The 7,047-nt window shown below is 58.4% G+C and overlaps 1 long non-coding RNA gene across 1 annotated transcript; it reads left to right on the forward strand.

Annotated features, from left to right (window-relative positions):
• The first annotated feature begins 351 nt into the window (after positions 1–351).
• On the forward strand, positions 352–6,385 carry LOC123646367. The gene is made up of 4 exons (XR_006737881.1): positions 352–2,349; positions 2,944–3,050; positions 3,433–3,882; positions 6,158–6,385. It is a non-coding gene; the product is annotated as an uncharacterized LOC123646367 (long non-coding RNA).
• Positions 6,386–7,047: the final 662 nt, after the last annotated feature.

The following is a 7,047-nucleotide window of genomic DNA, read 5'->3' on the forward strand; positions in this document are numbered from 1 at the left end:
AAAAGAGCCCATGTTGTACCAAGGGGATTGTCCCCAAACTCCCACAGCAGTGGTGATCTGAGGACCCAAGCAAGGAGACAGGACTAGGAGTCCCAGCCTCTCGTGGGTGCCTGTACCTCTGAGCCCCAGCTCCACACCCGGAGGGTGGGGGTCACTGGGGAGGGGCTGGACTCCACATTCTCTGAGGTTTTCCAAGCTCAAAGACTGTGAGAGGCCAAGGTGTGGCCAGGACATTGCCAGAGCAGGCTTCCTGGACACAGGAAAGGGGCCCTGGGCCCAGCAGGGGGGCAGGGGGAGGGCAGGGGACAAGGGCACCCAGTCATGAGGGGAGGTGGCACACACATCATTGGTCAGAAGGTGAATAGAGCCTTAGGCTCCAAACACAAGCCTCCTCTCTCTCGCTTGCGCAAGGCCTCCACAGGGGCTGCCGTTTATTGAACAATTGCTACGTGCTGGTACGCTGGGCTGGACTCTTTCTGCCAGGCACGCATCTGTTGATCCTCATCCCGGCCCCACAAAGTAGGTCTGATCACTCTTCCCAATCTACAGATGAGAAAGTGGAGGCACAGGGAGGTGGAGGGGTTCGCAGCTTGTAGACGGCTCAACTGGGTTTTGAACCCTGTTTGCCTGACTTCAGCCCCCACACTGTTCCGTCCCCTGGTGAATGAATGCAGGGTGGGATGGGGGTTTTTAGGCAACAGGACCCCCGGCTGCGGAACGCAGAGGACCTTCCCTTTCCGTGTCCGGCCTCAGTGGTTCAGCTGGGTGGCCCGGGGGTCACCGCTTTCCTCAGGAGGTGGGAAACAGGAGAGAGTGAGGCCCACCTGCCAGGGGAAGTCCATCAGAGGACAGTAGTAGGGGCTCTGACAGTGGTCTCCCCATCTGCCCATCTGAGGCTCTGGGGGTCCCAGCAGGGCTGCCACCAGCTCCCTCAAGTCCTTTTGGGGATTTCCCAGTGGCCTTTGCGGGACAGGGGAAGAGGCTGAACTTCCCCCCAGTTCTGTTGGCATGAAGGACTCCAGTAGAGCCCCCGACACCCTGCTCAGGTGTCCCCCCAACCTCCCTCCCTGATCCCTGCCCTCTCCGGATGCTCTCCCGCCTTCGGATAGCCTTCCCCACTGCCACAGCGACACTCACCTGGAAGTTGTGCACTTTGTTGACAACGCAGCCGTCCCAGCTCCTTGCTGCCAGCACTTCCCTGTGCCAGGCCCCATGCCAGGTGCACAATGACCCTCACCAGTGCCAGGGACTGTTCCTATCCCCACTTCATGGATGAACAAGCGAAAATACAGAAACATGGAGGTGTCTTGTCCAGTGACACAGCGAGCACCTGCAGGGGAGCTTGTCCCGGCCAAGCCTGGAATTCCACCCAGTCGCTCAAGCTGTACCTACCTTCTGGCCCCTGGGCTTTGCTGCCTGTGGGCAGGGCAGGCTCCCGCACTCCTGAACTTCAGGACAACGTCCTTCTTACCTTCAAACCCTTAGTACCCAGCCTGGCCCACAACAGGCCCTCCATGAATAATTGTTTGATGAATGAATGAATGAATGAATGAAGCATCCATTTTCTCCAAGGTGCTAGTGGCTGACTTATCCCGACCCCAGACCATGCAGCTCCACCCCCCTCCTTCCCTCCTTCCCTGCGCATCTCTCCACTGCCCACTGATCTGGGTCCCACTGGATGGCAGAGACCAGAAGCCCTGCCTCTCTTCTGCCCGACTCTCAGTGTGACCTTGGTCAGAGGAGCAACCTCTCTGGCCTCCTCTTTCTTCTAAGCAGGAGTCCCCGCCCAGTCCACATGGCCCAAGAACTGACATCCCCCAGAGCTGACACCCTTTAAAGGCTCCTAGGTTTCCCTGGGGCTGCCCCAGGAGGACGGGGGATGGACGCAGAAAGCCTTGGGTGGCTGTACTTGGGGGTGGCTGTGGGGAGGGAGAGGGGACAGATTTGGTGGCAGAGCCAACAGGACTTGTTCAAGACAGGGCAGGGGTGAGGGGTCATAGAGGACCCCAGGTTTGGGGAGCTTCACTTTTCAGCACTTGGAGCCAAGGAAGAGAGGCGGTGCTGAGGGCATGGGGTTGGCGAGAGGGGGCCAGTGGCCAGACCCCAGGACCTGGGGGCTCTCACCCACCCCCCATTCTTCTGTGAGCAGTGAAGGCTGCGTGCTGTTTGCTCAGCTGTCTGAGGCCTCTGCGTGGGCAGCCGGACTGTCCATCGGTCCATCTGCGTTTGTCTCTCTCAGAGAGGAGGAAACCTGAGGAGCAAGAACCTGGCCCCAGGCAGAGTGGAGCCAGGCAGTGGGGTGACTCATCCGGGAAGCGGAGTGTGCAGGCGGAGGCTCTCTCCTTGGCTGTAGGTGGCCCCACGCCTTGGCACTGCCCCCAGGCCTGCCAGAGACCCCTGGGTTTCCATCTAGGAAAGCCCCTTGGGGCCTCGGGAGGGCAGATCCAGAGTTAGGACCGCACTGTGACCACCCGGATGAGCCGCGGGAACCAGGGCTGCGGGGGGCCCTGTCCTCTTCTCCTCTGTGGTCTGACTCAGGGATGGCCCCACTATCCACCCCACGGCCTGCCCTCCATCCCTCTCTCCTTTGCCCCCTTGTCCAGTCAAATCTACCCCTTTCAGTTTGTGCGCCTCCCCCCACCGCCTGCCACCCATCCAGCCCACCTTCTCACCTGGACGTTTGCAGCAGCCACCTGAAGGTGCCCCTGCTTCTGCCTCTGCCCCTGCAATCCCTTCTCCTCAAGACAGCCAGAGATCTTTCTGGAAGGTGTTTCTGAATGTACCACTCCCCTGTCTAAAACCTGCCATGGCTCCCCATTACCCTACTGGGGGATGTTGACACTAACATTCCTGCAGTCCTAGAAGGGCCCAACCCACCCCTTAGTGCTGCTTCCCACTGCTCCCCACCTCGGACTGAACACTTTCCTTCCTTCCATGAATTAGCCCTGTTTTACCTTCACTCCCAGCCTTCGCACCTGCGGGGAGCCCTCTGCCAGAAGTGTCCCCATGGCCTCCGCCTGGCTGACCCCTACTTGAGCTTTGGGGCTCAGGTAAGACTGAATCTAGAAGCCTTTTCTGCCCCCTCTCCTTGACAACAGGCTGGGCAGAGGCCTCGTCCAGGCTCCCACAGACCGAGTGACCCTGTCACAGCCCTGCCCACGCTGGCCCTGTCCTCCCCTGCAGTGCCTCACCATGCCCGCCACACAGTAGGTGCTCAGGGACGAGTTGTGGGGTCTGGAAGGAGGCTGCAGGGACAGGTGGGGGATTCCTGGGAGAAGGGGTGAAACAAGCCCCGCTCAGACCTCCTGTGAGGGGGAGAGGGGAGGAGCCCCAGCTCCTGTGGGGGCTGGACCCTCAGTCCTGGGACTTGAGACACTATTGAATAGTGACAGTTGTCACAGCAAATGTATTAATAATTCCTCCTCTACACAGCCCAGCACAAAGTGAGAAGCCAGCTGGAGGGACCGGAAGGGCACCACCGTGTACTCCGCACGCCCTGCTGGGAGCTGTGCCCTTATCCCCCGTCAGCAGAGGACAAGACTGAGGCCCTGCAGGGGTGGGCCTTGCCCAAGGCCACTCAGTCACACCGCAGCTGGAATGGGAACCTGGGACCTAGTCCAGGCCTCTGGCTGCACATGCCACAGTCACCACCTGGCTGGCTTTGGACCCTTCACCTGGACTCTGTGGCCTCAGTTCTTTCTCTGTGAAATGGACATCTTAATAATAATATTTGTGAAATCAGCCACGTGAAAGTACCTTCACGTTAGTGCGATGCCAGGCAGTTTTCAGAAGAAGAGGTTCAGAGAGGGGCAGTGACATGGCCATGTCACAGCGCATGGAGGCATCGGGGTCAGCCTCTGAGGACAAGGCAACTGGTATCTGGTGAGATTTTTTTCATTAAACTTCTTTCTGAAACCACAGGCTTCGGGCTGGCCAGGGGGGTTGGCCCGTTCAGCCATGTCGTGGGAGAGCCCAGGAGACTCAGTGGTGTCGGGGCTGTGGCCTCTGGCTCCCTCCCGGCCTGGCTGACCTCTCACAGCTCCGGGGGCGGGAGCAGGCGTGGCGGGAGCAGGCGTGGCGGGCTGGTGCGCCTCCACCCTGCTGGTGAAGAGAACTTTGAACGGGGTCACGAAGGCAGGCACCACTCTGAGGCCAGAGCCCTCCTTCCCAGCAAACTGCCGGGTCTCAGCTTAGTGCTTTATTCTCCTCCCTGGCACAAACCGGGGACGCTCTGGCACCAGCCTCAGTGGCTGGAAAGGAATCGCAGGCTGTGGCACGTTCCGCTGCATGCCTGGCCCGGGCCTGTGCCCACTCTGGCATGAGGTGGGGGCTGGCCAAACCCCTCCTGGCCTGGCCCCGATGGGACTGTCTTAGGTCAACCCCGTCCCACCTTGGAGATCTGGGCAGGGGTGGGATTGTCTGTGAGGCAGGAAGGGCAGCTGGGCCTGGGGGCTTTAGACCCCTCCTTTTCTGGGCCTTGTGAGCAAAGGGTGAACACCTGGCTGGGCAAAGCTGTTCACGAGCGAGGGGCAGAACCGAGCGCGGCTCAGGAAGCCTAGAAAATCGCCCGTGCTTGCTGTGAACTTGAGAGAGGCCTTAGAAACTGCTGAAGGCGGCCTGGCAGCCTTAACACCTTTGAAGAACTCCTGGGGTCCACACCTGTCCACTGCAGAAGCAGTTGTCTCTTTGTCTTCCGACCGGACGGTGAAGCCTGTGAGAGCAGAGCTTTGGGGCCTCAGTTTGCCTTCTTTTTTTTTTATCTTTTTTTTTTTGAGACAGAGTCTCGCTGTGTTGCCCGGGCTAGAGTGAGTGCTGTGGCGTCAGCCTAGGTCACAGCAACCTCAAACTCCTGGGCTCAAGCGATCCTACTGCCTCAGCCTCCCGAGTAGCTGGGACTACAGGCATGTGCCACCATGCCCGGCTAATTTTTCTTATATACATATATTTTTAGTTGTCCATATAATTTCTTTTTATTTTTTAGTAGAGACGGGGTCTCGCTCTTGCTCAGGCGGGTCTCGAACTCCTGAGCTCAAACGATCCGCCCACCTCGGCCTCCCAGAGAGCTAGGATCAGTTTGCCTTCTTAGGTATTTCTTGGGTGCCTGCTCTGTGCTAGGTACGGAGGCCCAGAGGGGAGGGGCTGCAGGGGCTGCCCCCAGGAGCACACAGGCCAGGAAAGCTACTCAGAGCCTGAAAATTATACCAGGGTGTAGCAATGCAAGGAAATAGGACGCAACCCGGACCCCAGTCACTGAGCTCTGTGCCAGGCCATGTGAAAACCACAGGCAAGGGCTGGGCAGTCCTCACAAGTCCCACCCCCCACCCCTGCCTCACACTGACTCCTCGGCAGGGCCCCAAGATGTCCCATGCTAGGCCTGTCTGTGTCTCGCTCGCTGCCTCCATTTCACCCACAAAGATCCTTCCTGTGGATTCTGGGATATATGGTTCTCCCACCAGCTACAGGGCCTTCGCACATGCCCGGATCTCCCTTCTCCATGTTGTAATTGTCAGGGTGTGTCTCTGTCACTCAGGATGGAGACAGGGCTTATTTCTCCCTTGTTTGTCCGGGAAGTGGCCAGCTCTGGCATGGAGCAGGAACTCCCCTTCTCACCGGGCGGCATGAATGAGTGGTGGGGCCAACCTAGAGCAGGGCACATCTTGCAGTCCAGCGAGGGACAGACAGGTCCCACGCTCCTATTCTCTTCTGCCTTAGATGGGGCACCCACAGATTGCCCTGAATGGAGCCATTTACCAACATTGTCTTGTGGACTGCTAAGCACCAACCCATGAGGTTGTGCTACCATTATTCCATTTTGTAAATGAGGTTTGGAGAAGTAAGTAAGGTGACCCACCCAAGGTCATTTAGCCAGTGAGTGGTAGGGCAGGAATTTGCCTTTTCAATTTGTTTAGGTATAATGGACACCGAATAACTGCACATATTTAAGTTGCACAATTGGATGAGTTTTGGCGTATGTATCCACCCTTAGAACCACCACTACCATTAAGACAGTGAACACATCCACCGCCACCCTGTCACTGGCCCCAACATCAATTTCCTGGAGCCAATCTGTAGTCCTTCCTGGACCCCAACGTCCCCAGGCAACCACTGAGCTGCTTTCTGTCATTACAGACTAGTTTGCATTTTTGGAATTTTACAGATACAGAATCCCAGGTCTGTGATCTCTGTTGCGGCTCCTGGCACTCAACTGCGCTGTCGCGGATCCCGCCTGGTGCTGTGTGTGGCGCTGTGTGTAGCCGTGGTTCATTTCTCCGGGTTGCCGAGTGGCCCATCCATCCGTGGATACACCACAACCTGTTGATCCGTTTCCCGTTGCCCTACAGACATCGGGTTGTTTACAGTTTTCGCCTTTTACAAATAAAGCTGCTATGAACATCCGTGTACAGGTCTTTGCGTAAACATGAGTTTTCATTTCTCTGAGATAAATGGCTAGGAGTGCAACAGCCAGACTTGTGGTAAACGCATGTTCAGGTTTTTAAGAAGATGCCAAATGTTTTCCAAAGTGGTTGAACCACTTTCCATTCCTACCAGCCCCCAAGAACGGTCCCACTCGGGGGCGGGGATTTGAGCCCAGGCCTACCGGCTCCAGGGCCTGTGCCCCCCACTGCCAAGCCCCCAGACCTCAGGGATCATCCCTCCCTGGGCTGCTGGCAGGAGAAGGACGCGCCCCACCTCCCCTGCCTGCATGGCTGCCCCTCTCTGGTAGCTGGCTCTGCCTTCCTCTTTGAGCAGAGAGTTGCCTTCCCAAGGGGCCCAGCGGCTCCTGGATGGCAGAGGTGGGCACACAGCGGTCCCCCTGCGCACCCCTGTCTCTGGCTGAGTCGAGGAAGCCTGGGGTCTCCCAGGCCAGTGCCAGAGGCGGGGCAGGGGAGCTGAGGGTTTCACGGGGCTCCCTAGGCTGGGAGAGCAAGTGCGTGCGTGCAGGCGCTGGGAAAGGGCTGGTCCCTGCCGGCGCTGCGAGAGGAGAAAAGGAAGCCACTAGAACCCAGGCAGGGGCGGGGAGGCGGGGGAGAGAGACGGAGAGACAGA

The sequence above is a fragment of the Lemur catta genome, chromosome 10 (genome assembly GCF_020740605.2).
Source record: "Lemur catta isolate mLemCat1 chromosome 10, mLemCat1.pri, whole genome shotgun sequence".
NCBI lineage: Eukaryota > Metazoa > Chordata > Mammalia > Primates > Lemuridae > Lemur > Lemur catta.